At 39.0% G+C, this 24,726-nt stretch overlaps 1 protein-coding gene and 1 long non-coding RNA gene across 4 annotated transcripts in view; both read right to left on the bottom strand.

Moving 5' to 3' along the window:
• The window catches only part of cadm2a (cell adhesion molecule 2a), a 243,644-nt gene that overhangs the window by 165,962 nt on the left and 52,956 nt on the right, over positions 1 to 24,726 (bottom strand). The gene's annotated exons all lie outside the window — the stretch shown is intronic.
• Positions 8,978 to 9,448, bottom strand: LOC140360339 (uncharacterized). The gene is made up of 2 exons (XR_011926909.1): positions 9,206 to 9,448; positions 8,978 to 9,135 (listed from the first exon to the last, which is right to left on the bottom strand). It is a non-coding gene; the product is annotated as an uncharacterized lncRNA (long non-coding RNA).

The raw sequence follows: 24,726 nt of genomic DNA, 5'->3' as shown, positions 1-24,726 counted from the left end.
GAGCGCAGGAGACAAGAACATCTAACCTCTTTCATCCATGTTCCACAATAAATGAAATTGTTGCCCGATCACAAGTTTTATTTGGGCGTCGTCTTGTAATACATAGCATGTCGTAAGTCTTTATTTAGCGCAGTTTTATGATGAGCCAAACCAGTAGTTCGTGGCTCTGGTTACCACTTGAAGAAAGGGAAAACAGAAGGGTGGTCTCTGTCGCTCGCTCGGCTTCTATCCCAAAGCTGTTTCAATGCAGACCAGATGTGTTCTCGTGGAGCTGAGGTTCCTGGGACCACAAGTCTCGTTTTGGGAAGTCAAGCACACAGACAGAAGGCCGGGAGAGAACACGACAAATAAACCTTTAAAAAGGGATAGGCTGTTTCTATTTCTGGTTTGCCAAAAGATCGGTGAAATAAAGATTCTAAGCCGGGTTGTAAAATATTAATAATGTATTACGTCACACTGACTGAAGGCCAAAAGGGCATTAACATTCCTTTTAAACGGATGAATAAAGTGATTAAACATGTTAGGTACAGATGAACCAAGAACACTTTTTCAGTGTTGATCTCCCAGAAAACAATCCTCTGTAAACTTTTAATTATGTCGGTAGGTTATTGTTCAACAGCCGCTAAGAGTGCCCTTAAGTATATTACAGTGCCAGGTAATATTACAGCACGGACGTACGAGAAGGGCTGAGCTATATGATGCAAACATTTAAACTGGGGCTCCTGATTTTCAAACTGTGAAAGGAGGAAGTAGATGTTTAAAGCTATCAAACGTGTCCATAGCTCAAACCCTTTGTTTTCACATTCATTTTCAGGTGAGTGCACAGCTTTAGAAGAGCTTTTTTACACCACAGTGGACCACCCAAGCACAGCCAATAAGAGCGCTGCTTTCCACAGTAAAATAAAATACTGTATTAATAGCTGCAGACAGCACACAACTCACTCTTTTACATAAAAAAGTCAGGTACCTCAGCTTTAATAATGTTCCCCCACATAATGATTGATTAAGAATGTATTTCTATATTAATATGCCAAACTTAATACATACATACTTCTAAACGACAGGATTGGCTGTATCTCTCAATTAAAAAAGACCTGATTATTGACGATTGGAAATGACTGAATCTCGATCTCAATTAAAATTCGATTAATTGCACCGCCCTACATTAGAGGCTATTTTCTCACATACGATTCCCATGCGCCGGTGAAGTAAAGGAGAACTAGAGGATAGGTTGATGTGCTGAAGGAGGGAAGGTTATAGGGGGCGAGTCAAAGTCATTTTAGCAGCTTCATTAAACTGGTGTTAAGAGAGCAAGAAGAGGGTGACAAGCACAAAGGATGCCCAAATAAAGTACCTCCAAGAGCAAGAAATAGGAGTGAATTTCGACCCATTTACGGGAAAAGTCACCATAGGGCAGGAACAATAAGTACTGGGTCTGATAAAGTTTATCTTAATCTCTCCTACATTATTACCTGAATCTCCCAGGGAAGATGTTGGATAAAAACTCCATCTGCCATTTGCTTTGCGCTCACCTTTGGATATGCCACCTCCGAGCTACAGTGAAAGGTTCTGCCTCAATATCTTCAGACATAAGGTTAAAATCTCCCGGTCAGATGGGAAGGTGTCTGCGGCAATAAGCAAATCCGTAAAGGCACTTAGAAATGAATCTAGCATCTGGGTAATCTGGGTAAAGTAGTTCAAAGTGAGTAGAAGAGTGAGAATTGTATAGTGAGTCTAAAAATCAATGTAAACACAGCTAATAGAAAGGTAACACAAAAAACTAATATATATATATATATATATATATATATATATATATCAGAACCGGAGACAGTTCTGAAGATGGCTCACAGATAGCAGCCGAAACAGGTCAAGGTAAAGACATCACACTAGCTATATTTTATTCTGTATATATCTTCTGTCTCCGGTCTTGTTGATGGCGTGTCACTTATCAGCTGTTATTACTTCCTACTTCCTGAGGCATGGTCAGCCTGAAGGACCTGGCAGATCTCGCCTCCTGGTGGTCTTTGGGGAACAGTGTCCTGTGTAAGAGGAACGCTCCTTCATCACAGTTCATGATGCCTGTCCCTTACTTCCTGGCTTATTTTCAAAGGCCTTCTTGATCCAGCATTTGAATTTACTGGTTTCAGCTCCTACGACCCGAGCCCCGTCCCAGTCCATTTTATGATTAATCCTTTTGCAGTGGTTGGATTATGCAAACTATAGATTTTAATGCTTTGCTTTTTCTTTGTCCTTGTGCTTGTGAGTCTTTCGGTAGTTTCCCTCTTGCATTTCATTTTCTATTGCTTTATTCTTAAGTTAAATGTTCGTCCAGTTGATAGCCATAACATATCAAGGTAAATATATCACTTACAAAGTTGCTTGACTAAGAGAAAAAGTCATATAAATCACTAGTTCAGCTAAAATGCACACAATGTGTTTAGTGATGGTCTCAAACCTGTATAAGTGAAGACAGTAAGTATAGTGCTAACTTGGCCTTGTTTACTTACTTACTACTACGACATATCAATACTTTTGTCTAATGCCAGATGTAAGATTGCCGCTCCAATGATCTAATTCTAACCTTGATGCCATTTTAATTGCTTAACACAAGCTGATAATGTAATAATACAGACCAAAAGAGCACAGTTATTGAATTAGACCACTGTAATGTCATCTGTGGACCTGAAGCCGATGCCCAAGTTTCCGGGTGAAATCAGATTAGACATGCTTGGAAAGGTCAGCGGTAAACAGGGTTAGCGTTCACTTTGTTTCAAGGCATAACAGAAACCCGGAAAATCAAACACAAACTCCATTTGTAGGGTCCAGGGCTCTTTTCAGAAAAAAGGGTCACTCCACCCTGGTGTGGTTTTGTGGTTGATCAAGTGTAAGAACTCTCCGGATGAAAATGAGTTCTTGGTTAAAACTATGGTTTAAACATGTTAAGCTGCCATTTTAGACGCAGACTTTTTACCTCAGGAAGAAAATCAAAGGAAATGCTCAATTTTCTTTTTCCTTTGTGACAAGAGAAAAATAACTATAATGTGTTGGCCATTTGTTCTTGCAAGATCCGGAAATCCATTAACTGAAGAATTTGCTACTATTTTAACTGAAGTCACAAATGATTGAACAAAGGATGAACACACACAATTGTTTAACCACTGTATGAAAACACTGTGGCTCAATAGACAGTTGACCTTTGAACTGGTATATGTGGGGACTTTATCCTTAGATTCAGAGGTTTCATGTCTTAGCTTAGATAGATAGCAGTGTTTGCAGTGTTCTAGTGTTGTACAGTTTAAATATAAACAAGCGCATCTAAACCCTTTAATCAATGCAGAAGAAATACACTATGTTGACTCTATACAGCCATTTCAAAATGCTAATTTGCACCTAAATGTATTCATATGTATGCAAATGATATGTGTTGGTTTATTTGAGCATTTAAATGAACAAGGTAATGCCAACAGTGGCAGAGCACCAGACAGCAAATAGCAGACTGTGAATCCCAGCTGACAGCACCACCTCCCACTGCAAAAGCCAGGGGCCAACAGGCAATAATTACAAATTAACATTAATAATCAAAACATGTTTTTTATTCCCCCCTTTTTGTTTAAGAGAGAGCAAATCACTACAGTGGTCTTTAGCATATATCAGGCATTAAAGGCAATTAAAGGCAATAGACTGTCAGAGTACTTGTGCTTAAACTCCAGAGATGACACTCCACTAGTTTGCACCGCTGATTATTTCATTGTCCTGATTCAAAGTTTAATGAGTTTTTATAAGGAGCCTGCAGCTACACCTTTTCTGGGAAGAGAATCAGAAGGGAATAGCACTTAAAGGGTGCAAGACTATTGTGAGCACCTAATAATGTAATGTATAGCGGATAGAAGTGAAGGAACATGCTCTCTCTGCTTCACTCTGATCCTAGGCCTTTTATGTCGATACTTGCAGCAAAAAGGAAAAGATGCCATTAGCCAAGAGGAGCAGTATCAGGGAGGGCAGCGTTATAATAACATAAAGTATCATGTTTAGCTGGCACAACGGAACTTAAATAATGAATAAAGACGGAAAACAAAGGTTCAATGCTCAGATTTGCTTGCAGCTTAGATCTGTGAGAAAACTTTTTACACCTGAATAAAGGTAAGAATAGTGTGCAATAGTGTCAGCTATGAAAGCTATCTGTGTCATGGCTGACACTATTCCACTCTATTCCGTCATTGTAATCCGTCATTCTTAGCTCAAAAATGTATTTTCCAATCAACTTCAAAATGTTCATTAAAGTATTGACAATAGAAGATATAATTATGGAATTAAAGACATTAACATTTGCGTTGACATAGAACATATAATTAGAATGAAAATGCATGCATCCAGACGCCTTTTGAGTTCTGTTTTCACAAAGAGCAAGAATTTAAAATTTTGGAAAAAGCAAGTAAAAAGTGTGATGTGCTTTTCTGGCTGCTGGCCAGAAGACTTTGGCAGAGTAAAAATGGAATATAGGTCTCTAAAGGTTTATATGGGTTTTTTGCTGTTGAGACGTCAAACTAACCTGGCTCCTGCCTGACTGATGTGTGTCTCACTCTGAAGCGAGTTCTTCACATGAATCCATCTGGGAAGGCTCACGCTGAAAGCCATCGGGACGGTAAAAAATACTTGATTGGTCGAAACGTCACAAGAGTAGAAGAAGCAGAAACATTTCAATTGCGTTAAATAAGTGCCATTGTGTGCATGTTTTTGAAAAACTAAATAGCAAGCCTTGAAATAATTATTTTTACGTCCCTGTCAACATGACCGATCATTTGGTACCTGTCATGGCTAATTCTGAATCGGTCACAAGGAAAGGAAAACAGAATAACATAATTAATGAAAAATGAACTTTTATTAACATGTCTCTTTATCATTTACAGGCTGAGAAATAGATTTTCAAAGTTAGGGGCCAGGGGGGCCCCTACCTAAAAAAGTTAGGGGCCCCCCAGGAATTTCAGGGGCCCACAAGCGCGCGCGGCATCGCGGCGTCATAAAAACAAGATAAATGTGTTGTTTTAAACCTGGTTATTAGCATGTAAAACAGATTAAAGTACTTTTATCTGTTATTTGATATGAAGAGCACAAATACTGAATTCCTATAAACCAGAGATCATGATCTTTAATACTGTTTAATTTAATATAATAATGTTTCTTAGATATAAAATAAATACTGTTTATAGCATTTGACACAAGGAGATCTTGTGGAATATATGAAATCACAGCCTACAAAATAAACTACTAACATATGTTAGTAGTAGTAGTTTTATGCTAACAACTCCAAAGGGGGCGGGGCCCTTGGGGCCCTTGGATACTTACACATCGACATTGTCCCTAATGTGCAAAATTACAGCTTTTGTTGCAAACAACTTTAAAAAGACTGAATTGCGAACTGAGGAGAGATTGACGCCCGCCAACCTCGATATCACTTGTGGCGCAAAATTAGACCGGGCATTTCCGAGTACAACCGAACGCAGCGGCCAATCAGATGCCCGCTTTCATCGACATTAGATCACGGACACCGCTCGGCCAATGAGAAGCGAGAAGACTGTGAAGTGGCATGTCTGTCAAAACGAAACTTAAGCGATGGAAATGCCCGCGCACATGCGCTCCCTTCCTCCGCTGTATGACTACAGCAATAATCGTGGTCTGTAGTACAGCGCGCCCGAGTTTGTGCAGAGGAATCGCTTTGGGCATGTTCACCGCGCTGTTTTTGCCTATTAAAAATATATATTACGGCGAAAAATTTGCGTCTGTCATTGTGTCCGGAACCTAGATTTTGGAGTCGGTCTAAACTGATTTTTGCGCCGGTCATTGACCGTGTCCGGCCCGTTATTTCGAGGCTTGAAATAGTCTGTATTCCTCCTGAAATAGGAGGAGGTAGGGCCGTCTGCATCACCATGTTTGTTTTGACTTTCCAAACCACAATGCTGCTCTGTGATTGGTTCCAGTCCCGCCTGTGGGCTCTAAATGCCATGTGATTGGCCCGTTCACCACTGGAGTGAACTGCAAACGAATCAGGAGGAGCCTAACAAGATGGATGCTCAAGAGTTTGTGAACTCATTAAAAATCATGAGAATACATCTTGCTGGCGAGGTTAAGGTCAAACTGTGTGTTGTAAAACGATGTTTCCTTTGGTTAACCCACATTCAGAAGAACTCAAATTTACTTTTAGTCAGAAGAAGGCTAAAACCTTGAATTAAAGTGACTTTGCTGTACGTACACTAAAGCGAAAAGGCCTGAGCCTGTGCAAATGAAAGCATCTTCTTTATACACAGTTCAAGTTTTTATCTGAACCCGCCTCACCCACATTTGCCCCTTTTTGTTACAGTTGCTTTTTTGTCCGTTGTTTTGGCTTTTCCAGTTGAGCTATAATTCTGTTCTCTTAAGTGGAGAACAAGGGAAAAGTCTCTCAGGTAAAGGAAGATCTAAAGAAGATTGATTGGTGTAGAAACTGCACAGTTTTTCTGGGCTTATGAATTGCAAAATGATTCTTATAAATAATTTAAAATACTATTTAATGCTTCCAAGTTAGAGGCAGTCAAAATGGACAAGGATTTTGAGGATAATGGACAAAATTGTGACTGATGGACATCTGGGACAGAGCGTCCCAAAATCTGCAGCTTTTGTGCGATGCCCATGGCAACATGGGAGTACATGACGATGCATTTTTACTCCTTCAATTTGGTTCTGTCCAAACGATAAGATGAGTATCCCCATCGAGTGACTCACAGCAATTACACAAGGGAAAGGAAGAGAACGTATAGAGAGAGAATGTATAGTGAGAGAATGTATAGTGAGAGAATGTTTACAGTGTTTAGTGAGAGAATGTTTAGTGAGTGTTTAGTGAGAGAATGTTTAGAGTGTTTAGTGAGAGAATGTTTAGTGAGTGTTTAGTGAGAGAATGTTTAGTGAGTGTTTAGTGAGAGAATGTTTAGAGTGTTTAGTGAGAGAATGTTTAGTGAGTGTTTAGTGAGAGAATGTTTAGTGAGAGAATGTTTAGAGTGTTTAGTGAGAGAATGTTTAGTGAGAGAGTGTTTAGTGTGTTTAGTGAGAGAATGTTTAGTGAGAGAGTGTATAGAGAGAGAATGTTTAGTGAGAGAGTGTTTAGTGAGAGAATGTATAGAGAGAGAGTGTTTAGTGAGAGTGTTTAGTGAGAGAATGTTTAGTGAGAGAATGTTTAGTGAGAGAATGTTTAGTGTGTTTAGTGAGAGAATGTTTAGTGAGAGAGTGTATAGAGAGAGAATGTTTAGTGAGAGAGTGTTTAGTGTGTTTAGTGAGAGAGTGTTTAGTGAGAGAGTGTATAGAGAGAGAATGTTTAGTGAGAGAGTGTTTAGTGAAAGAGAATGTTTAGTGAGAGAATGTATAGTGAGAGAATGTTTAGTGAGAGAATGTATAGAGAGAGAGTGTTTAGTGAGAGTGTTTAGTGAGAGAATGTTTAGTGAGAGAGTGTATAGAGAGAGAATGTTAAGTGAGAGAATGTTTAGTGAAAGAGAATGTTTAGTGAGAGAATGTATAGTGAGAGAATGTTTAGTGAGAGAATGTTTAGTGTGTTTAGTGAGAGAATGTTTAGTGAGAGAGTGTATAGAGAGAGAATGTTTAGTGAGAGAATGTTTAGTGAGAGAGTGTTTAGTGAGAGAATGTTTAGTGTGTTTAGTGAGAGAATGTTTAGTGAGAGAGTGTATAGAGAGAAATAATAAACCATCCCTAAAACCCAACTTCATCTCATACTTTAGGAAGTGCCATCATTAAAAATACTACTTCAAATAAACAAGTTCACAGCGACATGTCAAAGACTACAGTTTACATTCAAAGTCTATGTGGATGTCTAGGTTTAGGCCTATACACCATGTAATAGTATGTTTAGGCCTATACACCATGTAATAGTATGTTTAGGCCTATACATCATGTAATAGTATGTTTAGGCCTATACATCATGTAATTGTATGTTTAGGCCTATACACCATGTAATAGTGTGTTTAGGCCTATACACCATGTAATAGTATGTTTAGGCTTGTACACCATGTAATAGTATGTTTAGGCCTATACATCATGTAATAGTATGTTTAGGCCTATGCACCATGTAATAGTATGTTTAGGCTTGTACACCATGTAATAGTATGTTTAGGCCTATACACCATGTAATAGTATGTTTAGGCCTATGCACCATGTAATAGTATGTTTAGGCTTGTACACCATGTAATAGTATGTTTAGGCCTATACACCATGTAATAGTGTGTTTAGGCCTATGCACCATGTAATAGTATGTTTAGGCCTATACATCATGTAATAGTATGTTTAGGCCTATACATCATGTAATTGTATGTTTAGGCCTATACACCATGTAATAGTATGTTTATGGTCCATGTACCTTTGGAAATAATGACGGTGCATTAAACCATCCTTGGAGGAAAATGCAACCCCATATGAGCAATATTTACCATCCCTTTAAAAGATTCTGGGGAGAGCACTGTGCTCCAGCTGCAGTTCTGCTCTGCTCTAGTCATTCTCACGTCTTTGCGTTTGAAACTGCTTTAACACCAGCTGACGGGGATGAAAGGGAGTTTCAACTGTTTATCAGCAGCAAAATAAGAGAGCGTAAAGAGAGGAGAGGCACCGGGTTGGAGCAACTTAGCAGTTGGTGCTCTCTATCAATGTCCAGGTTTGGGTTTTTTCTAACTCGGGGGTCTCGCAATTTTGGCGCTCTCTGAGCTCCAGCCTGCCCCGCACCACGGCACCAACTTTTTCACCCGCCCCGCATCTCCGCGCTCTCTCTCCGCGCTCTCTCTCCGTGCCCTCTCTCCGTGCCCTCTCTCCGTTCTCTCTCTCCGTTCTCTCTCTCCGTTCTCTCTCTGCCCTCTCTGCCCTCTCTGCCCTCTCTGCTCTCTCTGCCCTCTCTGCCCTCTCTGCTCTCTGTGCTCTCTGTGCTCTCTGTGCTCTCTCTGTGCTCTCTCTGTGCTCTCTCTGTGCTCTCTCTCTGCTCTCTCTCTGCTCTCTCTCTGCTCTCTCTCTGCTCTCTCTCTGCTCTCTCTCTGCTCTCTCTCTGCTCTCTCTCTGCTCTCTCTCTGCTCTCTCTCTGCTCTCTCTCTGCTCTCTCTGCTCTCTCTGCTCTCTCTCTGCTCTCTCTGCCCTCTCTGCCCTCTCTGCCCTCTCTGCTCTCTCTGCTCTCTCTGCTCACTCTGCTCACTCTGCTCTCTCTGCTCTCTCTCTGCTCTCTCTGCTCTCTCTCTGCTCTCTCTCTGCTTTCTCTCTGCTCTCTCTCTGCTCTCTCTCTGCTCTCTCTCTGCTCTCTCTCTGCCCTCTCTGCTCTCTCTGCTCTCTCTGCCCTCTCTGCTCTCTCTGCTCTCTCTCTGCTCTCTCTCTGCTCGCTCTCTGCTCGCTCTCTGCTCGCTCTCTGCTCGCTCTCTGCTCGCTCTCTGCTCTCTCTAACTTCCAAAGTGCAAGTGCAGGAGCAGAGCCTGACACAGGTAAATTAACTCACACAGGAAATTCAAAAAGCTGCATGTTTTAGTCGAATTAGTTATCCTGGTTGTGGTTGTATTAGTTAACATAGGGCTGCCAACCTTGAGAGAAAATAAGTTTTACACAGACTAAAATCAATCTACTTTATAGCATATTTTAGTGGCGAGACTTTTCCCTCGTTCGCCATTTCAACCAACTCTGCTGGACCGTAGGTGCAATTACAAGGGAAGTTCTGACACGTGGAAAAAAAGAGGCAAAAGTGGGCGGGTCGGAATAACGTCAATGGGAATAAAAGACCAACGAACACATAATAGGCCTGTATTGCAATGCAGACAACAGCCTACTTGAAAATGAAAGACTTATTGGCTAAGCATTTATAACTCTTGACTAATGTCTCTAAATCAAATCTTAGGTGGCAGGATCAGATGATCAAAAAGACCATTTAAATAGATTTTTTATAAAATAAAAGAATATATACATATAATATTGTTTCCAAGTATACTAGGGCCTAAGTGTTTATTGACATTCACCGTCCCCTGCTACATCAAACTCACTAGAATATTTCCATTATTACGTGATTATCCCAGAAACTAAAAGGTAAAGGACTGAAGGGTAATGATGCCTGGTCGAAATCAAAGCTGTGGCTCATCTCCTCCAATCCGAAAATAGAGAATCTAATGAAGCTCTAAGACGGAGCCCTGAGTAACCCCGCTTCAGAGTCGCAGCCAACCTGAAGTCCGCACATTATCTCGGGTCACTTACACCACCTTTAGACACTCGGCTCACCGCACCAGGGAGAGGAAGACGTCCACACATTTGCGCCTTGAGATTGACAGAGCACTTATACACGGGGAGTAAGGGGAGAGACGGAGTGTCCCAGTGTAACGTGTTAATGGATTTTTTACTAAGCAAAACATATCTGGAGGAAGTGCTGACAAGGTGAAAGCAAGTGTAGACATGCCCCAGTGTCCGAGGCCCCAACCCCATAAAAGTGTCAGGCTTTTGTGCAAGTAAAGAAGCCAGCAAGGAAGAGGAGCAATTTGAAAGAAACATCCATCCAGGAAAACTCACAGTGCACTGAATATGAATATAATATAAGTTGAATTGATTTATAAAAAGAAGACCATCATAATTAAAGCGCAAAAAGTTATACAAGGTCCACATGTGTGACTTAAAATTGTTATTTCATCTACAACTCACTTTACTGATAGCAACATTCTCCCCAAGTGGTAATTCTCTGGCTTTCAAAACAATGATGAGTGTTTTTGAGAACAAAATAATCTACATTCATGTATTTCTACTGCAAATGGACAAAACAAAACAGGCTTTGACTTCCACCAAGGGAATTATTTGGAGCTAAAAAATACAGCATGAAATCAACTCTTAGAACTACCCAGAACGCAGATCGAATTGTATTTCTGAGATATTGAGGTTAAAGTTTTGACCGTTCATAGAGCACAATGGAACAGGGAAATTAGTTTTTTTGCGCGGAGGAAGTAAAAATGTCACCAAACCCAACAAAAAGCTAAAAGTGTATAGAAGGAACAAGAATATATACCAATATATGATCTCATCTCATTTTTGACAAACACGTCAGAGAGAACGAGGACGTGTCAATGTTAAAATGAAAAAATAAATAAACATAAGTGTGATTAAACAGGCGAATATTGAACAGTTAAAATACAAAATGTCTCTTCTGGGCACTGTAAGTAACACATCTGTTCTCAGTCAACTTCCCCCCAAGGAGAAGACGGTGATTGTTTGGACAGCGCATAAACCGGGACAGCTTAGTGTGTATCCTGTCATCAAAGTCTCACCACGTTTAAGCCTAAATGTGCAGTCATGGTGTTGTCTGTCTCCACCGCTGAAAGCACTCTGAATCCCCCGGCTGATTACAGAGCACACAGGCCAGTGAAAAGAGTCTATAGGAGAGTGTGTGATTAATATGAGAAGAAATGGAACAAAGTTATTCATATTTTGTGTTGTCACAGCTAATGTGTTATCATGGGGGCTACTTGTGCTTGGGTACTGTTCCTGCGCCAGCTCTGTGATTTGTGAGCAGCAGAAACGGCTCGAACATCATATTGTTCAGGTGTGGCATGGGCTCTTTTGTTTGACTCGCACCGCGCTGGAGCTGGATATTAAAGGCTTTTCGAAAATATGTTTTTTCTATACACTGTACGCCTATTGCTGCAGTGGCAAAACTTTTCTTCTTTATGTATTATACACCACAAGATGTTATTTATATGTAAACCCCTAGGAATTAACTACTTGGGGTCTAGAATCGATCTGACTTACTGGAGAATAATGTTGATCATAGTACCACATTAAAGTTGGTTTCTTTCGTTCTAACACAAAGTCACATAATGTATCCACAGCTCTACCACTTATATCCACCAATTATCCAACCAAGTCAACTCCTTTCTCATTAGGTCCAGAAATCTCAAACTCACCACTATGTTTACTATGAATGCCAATCTAAATTTGCCTTGATTTAGTCTCTATTAAGTTTTTAGTTTGACTTATACATTGAGAAGGGTTTTAATATACAATTGAAATGATTGTGTCAAAAAGTATATTCAAATATTACAATAATATTGATACCTCTGTACTTAACAGTCATACCTAGTCTGTCCCTAATACACACCGCTTGCTCCTGTTCGGGGTCGCGGGTGACTGGCCCATCTCGTTGCAGTGTTAACACACACTCATAGACACACAGACAAACATTTACTCTCACATTCGTACCCTAGCGGTTGGTCTGGCTTGGGAATGGAACCCATGATCACCTTATTGGCGATCGCTAGCCGCTCTGCCACGGTGCACCCCACACCATTCACAATGAACATAATCCCCCTCAGTCTGTGATACTGCTACTATCCACACATCCCGAGCTGGTGTGTTCACTCGCTGAGAAAAAGGATCTTTAGTGCACTCATTGACTGGATTATCTTACAATTCGTACACTAATATATGAATAAACGGTAAACACTGCTCTATACATTGGGGATTATCGAACATGCCTTTAAACACACTTTGTGGTAATATGGTCAGTGGTAATAAGTAGTAAATCTGCTCGTTGAAGTAGTAAACACAGGATTACAACAGCGCATGGTCAGGCGTCTGCAGCCGCCAGCGGATTACCCACAAGCCTTTGAGAAGGACTTCCTCTGTGCCTTTCCATGGCAATTCAACTGTGACAGCTCCGGTCCTTGTGCGCAACAGGATCATTACCAGACTCAACATTGACTCAGATCAATGTATACCAAATGTGAAAAATATTTGGTGTAACCTATTCAACGGCAGTAGCAATTAACCTCTAAAAGATCAGTTTCCATAGCTTAGGCCTTCATTGAAGAAAATCTGACACTTGCATGTGACACTGACAGAAGTTTTAGTCACAAGTTCAAATTTCAGACAGACGTCTTCAGTCTTCAGACGACTCAAACATCTTGACATTTGTAAAGACGCCACCTCGCACACCACAGCTGCCTGGGAGCACTTTGCGCGCCAAAATACACATCTCCGCTCTCAATATCAACACACCGACTTTCTTTATTAAATCACCGCTGTGCCTAAATTAACTCTGCTCCAATTACACGGGCAGCCTCCTCCCTTCACACGGGCGCATATACAAACAAGCTCTATAGACGCCGTAGCTGGGAGAGTTGGCGCACTGATAACAGCTCTAAAATATTTTTAATGAGGCACCTGCCAGGCTGTACAACTGCTAATTTACTGGTATTCATCTGAACAGCCAGACTCTCTTTGGCTCAGCGGGAACGCGGACACATACCGAGTGAAGAGGAAGAAAGGATTTATGGATTTTACCTGTCTCGTGGTAATACTTACACATAATAAAACACAAGCTTGAATCAAAGTGAGTAAAAAATACAAAAGGCAAGGTCTGTTATTTGAAACGACATAAAGCAGTGCTATGGAAACGACTTAGGCCATGCTGAAGATGAACTGTAAGTGAATTTTGCGGCCATGTGTCCACATTGCAGCAGTTATTGAGATGAGGGACACTGTGACTGATCAAGGCTGTGGTTGAAGAATAGAAGTGCATTCCTCGCCGACTGTGCCACTGCACGTTTACCTTGAATCCGGTAAACCTGCTCTATGAAGCATGTAATGTATAAATCTTTACAAAACCTGTTAAATTCTGTCACAAATACTATAAATAGCAGACTTAAAGGGCACCGAAAACATTTGACCAATAATGGCATGACTTTTAACATGCTAATTGTGACAACCGCAGTTGTGCACTCTTACATGTTATATTTTATTGTTTTTGCCTGTTTTAAGGTGACCCTGAATATCCATGTGGGCTCAGAGCATTAATCCATATATTTTATTAAAAGTCACCGGTCTCCTATGGCTCCTAGAGGTGAGCAAATTTTTTTTAAATGCGATAACATTTTTCAGATGATAATATGTCAATCCAACAGAAATGTGTTAAAAAGTGTCTTTAAATGTATTAGTTAAGGTTTAATTCAAATAATTATATCAGACAAATGTGAAATGTCTGATATCAATCATGAAAGTGCAGAAATATCAACATTTTATTTTGTCAATTTGTCTATTTATTCATCCATTTTTTCAATCAACAATATACTCAACATTCAAATTGTGCATATCTTCAAAACAGCATAGACTAAATTACCTACATTTCGGTAAATTGCCCACCTCTACCTATACCCTGCCGTTGCTTTAAAACCCTTTGAAGTCATATCCTCCACCTTCTTTGCTGTGGCTTTTCTAAGTTGGGTTGTGACCTTAATAACCACACATTTTGATAAATGCATGTAAATAATTACATTTGCAGGTGGACCTCAGCAATTACTGTACCACCAAGAAGGCACCGATCTTGCAATTGATAGAAAATATAATGCTCAGTCCAGCACTTGGACTTCACAAAAAAGCCATAAATATTTTCCAAAATCTACGACCAAAACACGTCAAAACATCTTTCTAACAACATTCAAGTTTCAATCAAATCCTGTTTTGATTCAGCCCCCTTTAAACTTCAAAAATTGACGGCCTATTCTTCCCAGCCGCATAAACAAAACGTATGAATACACATTGTTAAAAAGGATGACTGTGGAAGCCGCCGTTGTGGTGGGAGAGGCAGCGCTCTGAAAGTGAAGTGACAGCAGGTTGCTAAAGAATTGATGAGTAGCGATGGGGACGTGTTTCACCTGGGACACTTCCAGCTGTGATCCATGTCCGGTGAGATGACTTCCTGTTATCAATATCATTAGATCCTGCTGAGGGGAGCTGACAAAGGGACCGGCCTCCTGCACTACGGGCCCGTGTTGTTGATTTAGAGAGAGGCAGGGTTGGTTTGTGAAGGGCGTAAGGGGTTTTTATGTGGATGGCACGGTGAATTATTCATTGAAAAACTGGCTCCCCAAAGTTGTAAACTGATTTTACCGACTTGTATTTCAACGTGGCTCTGGTTCTGTTCTTTTAAGCCAGTTGCAGAGACGGAAAAAAACATATTCAAACGCAGAGCGAAGAGGAAACTACACAAAATGAAAGGAAATGTTATTTTAGTGACATTTTCTAGAAGCTATATTTACTTTTCAAAAAGGGAATATTAACCTTCAGCACTAGGGAACTACATTATATTGGAGTGTAATTTTGATAATAGAGATGGAGGCAGAAATACTTATTTTTTGTTACGTTCAGGTCTAGAGATATCACAATATTTATTTTTAGCTTGGAAAAAACGTCATCCTATACCAATTATTCATGATAATTGAACCATAAGAACACTTGAGGGAAATCCTTCATTTTCTTACATTCTAATACAGTACATTACTGTTCCAATACTATGTGACCAGTTTCATGAAATCAAGTTATTGTGATTCAAACAGAAGCATGATATAGTATTTAAGTGTCATTTTTTACAGATTTGATTGAAATGACTCCGCTTATTCGTTTAGTTCTTACTTTAGTTCTCTTATATTGTGACCCGAATAATCAAGATCATCGATGAACCAAATAATCTTAAAATCCCAATTCAGGGCACTCCACAAGCACGGTACCACTAAAGCCATTGTCAGAGTAAATCCTCACTTTCCCAGTTATCCAATTGTACTCACACTGTGGATTCCAATATAATTAGCTCTTCTAATTCCACTCTAATGGTGTGAGTGTAAAGCCACAATCAAGTTTGTGAGCGAAAGCAAAGATACGAGGCTCGGGATCAAACGGGAAAAACGCTCTGTTCGTGGCCAGACGTGCGAAATGTCACAGAGATGCATTAGCTAAAAGTAAACAAAACAGCAAAAGAGTAAACACATTTAACATAGTATAGAGTTGGAATACTTTTGAATGAATGCTACATTTAGTATTTCACATTTTAAAATCTCGACTTCTATTCTGTAATAAATACTCCGTGAGAAAAGCAGAGAACCCGGAACGCCGTTTGAATAGATGAAATTCCACTGAGTCTACATTCGTCAATTTCTCCCCGACGTAAGAGTTAAAAAAGAGAAGAAAAAAAAGAAAAAAAATCTTCCTTTTATCTTCACCATGACAACAAAAGAGAATCGATTGGAAAAGACGGAGCCGACTTGTGCACCGGCATCCACAACAAACAATTACACATTTATTCTGGAGGAAAACCGCAGATCACCAAAGTTAAAAGCCCAATTCCTCCACTAGCTTATTATTCAAAGCAATTGTGTTTCGGTCCCGTCAAATTGAATGCAATTGAATGTTCTAAAAACTTAATTTGGACACTAAACAAGCTACTGCCACTGTTCTCACGGGCATAAGGCATAAATCATCGACGCAATCATTTACCCATGCACAAAATAACCCTGCACTTTCAACCGCTATTGATGGCATTATTGATCGAATGGACGCATCTAGCCTCGCACTCTGCATCCTCCCACCAATTATTCTCCTCTGTGTTAACGGCTACTGATACAGATTCTATGACACTTCCCCTGCCCTCACACAACAGACGAAATGAGACAAAATGAAAGGTGTTCAGCCGGAGCATACGTAACCAAAGATTTGGGGTGTTAATGTTTCTCTTTCAAGGTGAGATAAAGCCCGCTTCTATCAATGCTGTTTACTTTCCCAGACGGGCTGTAGATGGATGATTTGCATAGAGGCAAAACATTATGACAACCGATAATCTAATAAATATGTTTAAAAAAGAAGAAGTGGAAATCAGAAGGTCATTTTGTTTTGACAGATGAAGAATAGGAACATAATGCATACTTCTTTCTCAATGGATGAACACAAAATCACATGTTTCAAAAAGGTATCAGGGTATTTCATAACACCATGTCAAAGTGCACACTACTCACAGGACAATACTGTTGCTGGGGAAACTGTTGTGGCCAAGTGGCTCATCATTATTATGTGTTGGGAATGTCCTACTGTTCAGAAACATTGGACTAAGATTAACAAAAGTCTGCAGACTATTGGAATCCCACTTGACTTCAGGACTGTATCTGGGCCTCCTGCCATGGACACAATACATGGATACCTTTGGAGCATTATTTTGGTAGTAGGGATGAAGGCCATCATGAAAAAAATTATGACACAAACTGAACGAACAACGAAAGAGTGAACTAATAAAGTAATTTAAATTAAAATAATGGAAAAATGTGTGAATGAGTGATTGGTAATCAGTGGAGGTCATTGGCTCATTTGCCAGCAACAATTCTGTCAGTCATAATCAAAAGGGCAGATATGGAAGCACAAGCTTATCACCACCAAATATAGGATAATGCAATGCAAAGTGATTAGAATATCCTGAAAGGCATTATGTAAATCACAGCATAGTTATTATCAGACAGACGCCACAATATAGAACAAACTCAGTTGCACTTTGGCACAATGACACTAAGAACTCCACATATACACGATTGTACGCCCTTTTTATGGCCTTTTTTATGATGATATTCCCTTTAACCTGCTGCTAAGACTGTTATGGCACTTTAGAGGTCAGCAATATATCAAAATGTATCTAATATTGTGAATGTTGCTTTGTAGATATGCAAAATTTGAATATCAAGTATATCGTTTATTGTAAAAAAAAAAAAAAAAATGCTACAAAAACTGCAGATTAGCAATAATGACAATAAGGGTATAAGGTGGTATTTCGGTACTTTTGGGATTCACTTCACATTTGTCTGATATGTAAACCTAAATGAATATGTTTACAAACATGTTTTAATTGTTATAATACTGTCTGAAGTTCATAATCGGGAAACTAAAAATATTTTTAAAAATCTAAATATTCATCACCCACTCATACTTACACAATGGTTATTCATGGGAGTTAATGGGGATGAGGTTTTGTACTTTGTATTGTACTTTACATCAAAACTATGCAGCGTCTAATGCTCTGAATGAAATAGTGTTTTTTTATGACAATGAAAACAATACAATTTGAACTTTTGACAAATCTACACTTCCAAGATTGACCATGATTAGCAGTATTCAGTGGACATAATTATACTTAAACATGTATCAATGCGCTCTCAATCACAGTGAGTGAATTGCAGTCCAAGAATCTATAAGACTATAACCTTAATGATTTGTTTATTTTTTCATCTTGTATTCTCTAAGGTGTTCCTACGTACAGTACGCCCACAGTAATAAATCAAGTTCAGAAAAGAGCACAGCCGTATAAAATGTGTTGGTGCCATCAGCAGAAACTTGAATAGGAGTGACATATTGCTGAAGGGTGGGAGTTTTCAAATGAGAGTTGTGTAGTTAAACTCTCATGCCATTTTAAAGTACATTAATAGTTCAACAGGTTCCATCCAGTTTCTGCGCCTCATGTGACTCAACACTTCTTCATAGTTACTCATGATGAATCAGATCAGGCATGTTCTATTTATACAGGCTTTCCTCCTGCTGTCCAAGATGACAACATTCTAACCTTTAAAATGGATGTAAACAAGTTATTAAGACTCTGAGAAGAGCTAATCATATTTTCTGAACGCAACTGTGTCACAATACTACAAATTCAAATGTGATTTCAGTACTAAAGAAAAGGCCCTACGATATATGCGATTTATAAAAATGGTAGCTAACCTATTTTAATACCATAGAAACTAGTCGAAAGTACTTTTTGTAATATCATCCTTTGGTCTTATATGCATTATATAGATCTAGACCATTATAAAGCTATTCATAAATGGTCATTGTGTGGTCTTTATGTGATCCAATTTATGTTTCCTTTATCATTGAGTTGTATTGATTTTTGGGCAATCCTAAATAGTTCTTTTTTTTTTTAATTGATCACTTCAATCTATTTTCAAATCTTCTACTTCAGCTGGGCGTATAAAATATCAAAATATCGCGCAGTCAGTAATCTCGGATAAACCATAAGAGAAATATTTTGTGGCATATTAAGTCAACTTGAATAAATACTTGTTTTTTGGACAAGAAACAATCATCAGACCACTAGAAATGTGTAACTTGTGTATGGCATTCACAAACAGAGCATTACCATTTAAATAGGATTCCCTTTGGGGATGGAAGGCGAGTCATCATAGAGAAGGATAAATTACACTGTAAAAATGTCAAAACGGCTTAATGACACATATGAAGCACACGCACACACCGGAATGTGTCGCTACAGTGATACAAAGGCTACACGGATTGAATAAATCACGCCACAGCCCCTGAGACAAATGCGACTGCCGCATACTTGTTTTGTCTCTTGCCGGCCCTGCACTTTTAATTGACTTGAATAAAAAACTCAATTACAGCACATTGTGGCCACCGGAGGGAGAGAGATAGAGGGAGAGAGGGATAAGAGGAAGTGGATGAAGCGTGAGAGAGAAATGAAGGAGTTATTGGGTCAGAATGGCACCTCGGGGGGAAGTGGAAGACGCAGACACGCTTTCACGGACCACATTGTCTACGGGAATTACAACTCTGCACACGAGAGCGGAGCGACGCCGAGGCGGCTACGGCGGGAGGCCATTTTTTCACATTTATATCATGCATACATTGTCGCCTGCCCTGTGCGTGAGAGAGATTGAAGGGAGGATCATGTAGCTGCCTCAACGTTGACAGGTCTCGCAACGGCATAAAAGGAAGAACATAAGTAGATAAGAAGGCCAGCGTGATGCAAGAAGAAAGAAAGATTTTTAAGGGCGTGAAAATGAGAGCGGTCGCTAATGTATGATTCAGTGTGGGTTTATTGGTAAAATGATATGTGTGAACTGATACCGTAGAGAAAGATGGTTTTGACAGGCAGATACCATTGTTGAACACTGTTGAAACGTATCCTGTGTTGTTGCTTTGTGTTGTTTATCATTGTGCTAATCATTAATATCTTATAAGCAGATAATATTGAACAGTGGAGCAGGGGTTCGGGTCATGCATCACGGCAACAAGGTCTTGGGTTCAACACCAATACCTAAGAGCATTAGTGGGGAGATTGCATGTTCCTTCACAAACCGTTATGAAATTCAATCAGTCAGAATGTATTGCGCTTTATAACTAAAGTGTTGCTCAACAGTAAGATGTAGGACAAGTAACATACATTTGCTATTATCAATTATGAACATTATGGCTCCTTTGCCATATTATGATGAAAATACTGGTAGTTCCTTCAATGTTTTAATGTGGTGATGAGAAAGATCAAGACAATTTATACTACCGATGCCATTCAAATTGAGCTGTGCACGATATGCCGATAAATTAATGTCACAATTTACTTGAGGCCAAGTAATCATGATACATACATAAAAAAATATTATATTGCAATTGCTGTTTTGGAAATATGCCAAATCAGATTATGGAGTGTATTGTCTATTATTAAATTAGTTAAAAATGAGCTAAAAAAAAAAGAAAAAAAAGAGAGAGTCCGAAACGTTAAGTATAATCTCCCGGCAAAGCAATATTTCAGCACTTTTGGGGTTCATTTAATGGTCCATTCATGTTTTATGTGATACTTGAACCTCAACCTTATTTCCCAGCCCTAGTACTTAATTTCAGGATAGATTAGTATCTGGTTTGTGTTCGCTTTTTGTATAATTTTTTGACATCTGAGGAAAATACTTAAATTAAATAATATGTCTATTCCTTTACCAACTTAATTCATCACCCGCTTATTTATTTACTTATGCCAATCTTTCAATTTACCAGCAAACCAAATATGTCCAAAATATCTTATCACTTGGCATGAATTTGAAAAAACAAGTTCGGTGTGATATGTAATCCTGACTTGGAATAATCTTACTTACAGCCGTCTTGTCAATATTTGCAGACAGCGAGCCAACACTTCCACCTCGCGAGTGGACAAACATTCATAACAGCGGCCCGTTGTTGCTGCGCCTCTGTGATATTGATTAGCCATCTCTGCGGGCAATAGGCGCCGTTATCCGGGCTGACACGAAGACAGACGCGGGAGGATGATGCATGAGGCTGGAAAACTGTAGAGACGCAAAGATAATAGAGCTCCGGATGCACACTGCCGCCAAGTCTAACAGATCCGAACGCACAACAATAGACCTATTACCCGGCCAGTGCATTGGCAGGGATGGATCCTCCAGCACCACGGATAGCGTCCTAAGTACTGTGAAATGCCATACACTGTGCATAAAGATTATCTATCTGAGCGGCGATAATGAAACAGTATTCAAAAGTAAAGTGGGAAGCTCCTGATGTTCAAAGTGACTGGTGGAGAAGAGGAGGAAAAAAAAAAAATCCGTCCCTACTGTGAAGGCTACTACCCCCGCACTTCTCACAACACCACGACACAGAAGAAGCAGGAACTCACCTACAAGAGACAAGAGGGAGAGAGAGAAAGGTGATCAATAATGTGCACTGAGCAGAACACAGCACAGAGTCAGTATGCGTTATCATAAATTCAGTTTTACATTCAACACATCTTCAGCATCTCATCATCGCCAAAACAGTGTGACAAATGATGAGTGATTTTGCACACAAATCAACCATTTTAAAAACAAAGAAAAAGGTTGTGTTTACTTATCCTGAAGCGGACTTGACTCATTGTTTCCTTCCAAAAAGAAAACTCAGCAAGAAGTGCTTTTATATGACTAGACACGGCCTGTTGTTTGGATGTTATTAATCATGGCTTATCTCTTCAGATGCTTGTATGTAGATGCATTATGCATTGATAAAAAGAACAGAGATGTCAGAACTTATAAAAGTACATTGACTTTTCACATACAAAAAAGGACAATCGCCAATCGCACAATGCTCACAGCACTAAAGTCTAGGGCAGTAGTCAACTAAAGAAACTCTTGCTCGACCAAATGTGGCACAACGGTACAGCATTAAGAAGGTTGCGGGTTTGACTCCCGGACCGGGCGTTTCAGTGCACTGTTCTCAATAGCTCTCCTAACTATAAGGATATCGCTCATCGTCTATTGTGTATACAAAGATGTACTAGTAAACAGCATCTTGAATTCAAATGTACACCAAATTAAATTGTCCAGCCACACATTTAACATAATTGACTATTGGCCATGAGTCAAGCTTGATAAAGATTGATAAAGAGAACACAAGTTAAGGGTAACATTTGAATTTACCAGTCTTCAATGTAATGGATTTTCTATTTACTGGAGACATATTATGCTTTTTTAAGGTTCATCATATATGAAGACCATCATTTTCTATTTTGTTCATTGTAAAATGCAACATTGATCTAGAAAGGCTTAAAAGACCATTGACTTCTTATCCAAAACTGCCGAACTGATAAGCCCTCTTCACAGTGGCATCTCACCGTAGCAAAGATTGTCATTTACATGTCTTGATAACATTTTAGAACTTTTGAAAGAGGATTTTTTTCTGAGCACAAAGACATAGGAATCAATCAAAATACAACTTTTAGTAAATGAATGATGAGGAAACACAGTTTATTGCATAATATGTTGCATAATATGTTGCATAATATGTCCCCTTTATGTGGCTATTTAAAAACTGTTACTGTTAATATCCTACAGTGTGTTTTTAGTTAACATGTGCTGTAGCGTTGCCGTGTAGAGATTATTCATATGCCTTTATATACCACTGTACTTGCGATTCAATGTTCTTCCACTAGTGCAGAACTTTGGCTTACAATATATCCCCATGCAACTTCACCAAGTACTTCAAACTTGTGGAAGTTCCAGCCCTGTTTGTCCAGGCGCTCCACAGTGAGTGAGTTGTGTGTAAATGTCAGGAGTGGAGTCTGCTGTCAGAGCCCGGCCGATGGAGAGAACACAGGGGAGAGAGAGTGAAGGTCTGCTCCCGACAGCACTTCTCCTCCTCAGGGACAGGTACACCCCAGTTTATACAAGTCAACCATGAAAGTACACAAGGGTCAAGATCTGTGCAATGTCCTTCTGACAGAGCTGGGTCCAGGGCACACACCAGGACAGGGTAACACTGTAAGACTGGTTATAGAGGTGATGTTACAGTACAACTAAAATACTCATATAAATAAACATGTAAACCCCAGAACACAGGTCAAGAAAAATTGTCCTGATGTCTCATTTATCAAAATTTAAGATGAATTCTGAAATATGAGAAAAGTGTAAATACGAGCAAATCATAAACGTCCTTAAACTCATTGGAGTTAAAATCTTCTATCTCCGAGTCCAAAGTAGGTATGTCACAATATAAAATGTTAGTGTCACAATTATTGTGGAATAAAATATCATGGTAATTATTTGTGATTACTGACAGTTAAATACTCTAAATATAAAAACTTGTCTAATAGATCACAATTCCTCTGTATGAACTCAAACATTCTGAATGATAAAGTGAAGTCAATAAGTAAATAATACATTTGTAATTGTGCAAGTTTATACAAACAGACAGATATAAAAGCTTTTTAGTTTTTAGTTGACTTTTTAAAGTATAGATTCAATTGAAATATCTTATGTTTGCTTCTAAAATGGTCTGGATTATATATTTTTTGTTCAAAGTATAAAATAAGGATAGAACTATGTAGAAGAAAAAGCCTCGTACGTCTTCTGTAAAGTTCACATTCTTTACATTCTATTCAACCGCAAACTCCAAATAAAAGTCAAACGAAAAGCTAAAGGAATAGTGTTCTGGTCAGCACAATTCCCACAGCCTTGATGGGAAGTCCTGCAGTGATCAATGGTGCCTGATACAAAAGCATGCAGATAAATCAAGGCCGTTTTAAGGGAAAGCCTCGAGCCCCCGAAAAACACACACAGAGACACAAAACCGTAACGTTTCCCGCGGTCCCACAGTTACAGCACAGAAGCAGATCAAAATCACCACACGATTGTTTGTTCACCAAACTCCTTTGGAAGATAAAATCATTATTCAAATTAGTGTAAAATTAATTTTACGGCAGCTGGCAGCAGAATAAATTTACAACTGCAATAGTGTAATCCAGCGGTACACAGATTTCTCAATTTAATATTTTCACAGTGATTTTGAAAAACAAATTCTGGTTTACTAAAAGTGTGATTTCTTGGGCATATTTGTTTGCTCTCTGGACCACGCAGATAAGAAAATGACATTGTTGTTTACTTTAATAGTGCATCAGTATGACAATAGTTGCTCAAGCCAAGGTTTTGTTTTGTGTTTTTGAACATAAAATGAGCCCTTGCAGAATATTTAGTTCTTTGCATCAACATTGTATCAGCTAAAAAGTTATTATATTAAGGCAATTTGCAACCATTCAATTTCGATTGCACGTTGCCCGTTTCCTACATAACTGTTTCAACCTGAGCGTTTTTATTGACGGAAGGCACAATAATGTATTCAAATCAATGTTCCACAATTCAATCCATGTACTCAACTCTGCATTTCAAACAATTAGAATCCATATTGTTTGTGAGGCAGAAAGCCAATATTTCCGATGCAACAAAAGCAGTAATCACATATTTTCAGATTAGAAAAAGAATAGACGATGAAACTGAATAAATCATAAAACATAGTACAGTATGATAACGAAGATTGAAGTAGTTGATAAAGTTTGGATGTTTTAATTGATCAGAAGAACACTGTATGTCACTTTGCAGTTCAGATAGATAAGAGGTTTATTCGGATATTTGAATGATTTCTTACATTTTTAAATAGAACTAATACACGTACATTTAAGGACAACTTATTCATAATTTCAAGAAACTATTTTAAAAAGAAGTGGCAAGAAGCAAAAGCCTATTTACCCCACTTCTTGTCACAAAAGGATCTTAACAATAATCACGCTTCTGCCATTCTTGATTTCTATATTCCATTCAGTATAATCAATCTGTC

Source organism: Eucyclogobius newberryi, unplaced genomic scaffold, assembly GCF_026437365.1.
Source record: "Eucyclogobius newberryi isolate DKJ021-1_F unplaced genomic scaffold, fEucNew1.0.hap1 SCAF_15, whole genome shotgun sequence".
Classification (NCBI taxonomy): Eukaryota; Metazoa; Chordata; class Actinopteri; order Gobiiformes; family Gobiidae; genus Eucyclogobius; species Eucyclogobius newberryi.
The sequence above is the reverse complement of the archived record's forward strand: the minus strand, read 5'-3'. Positions and strand labels throughout refer to the sequence as shown.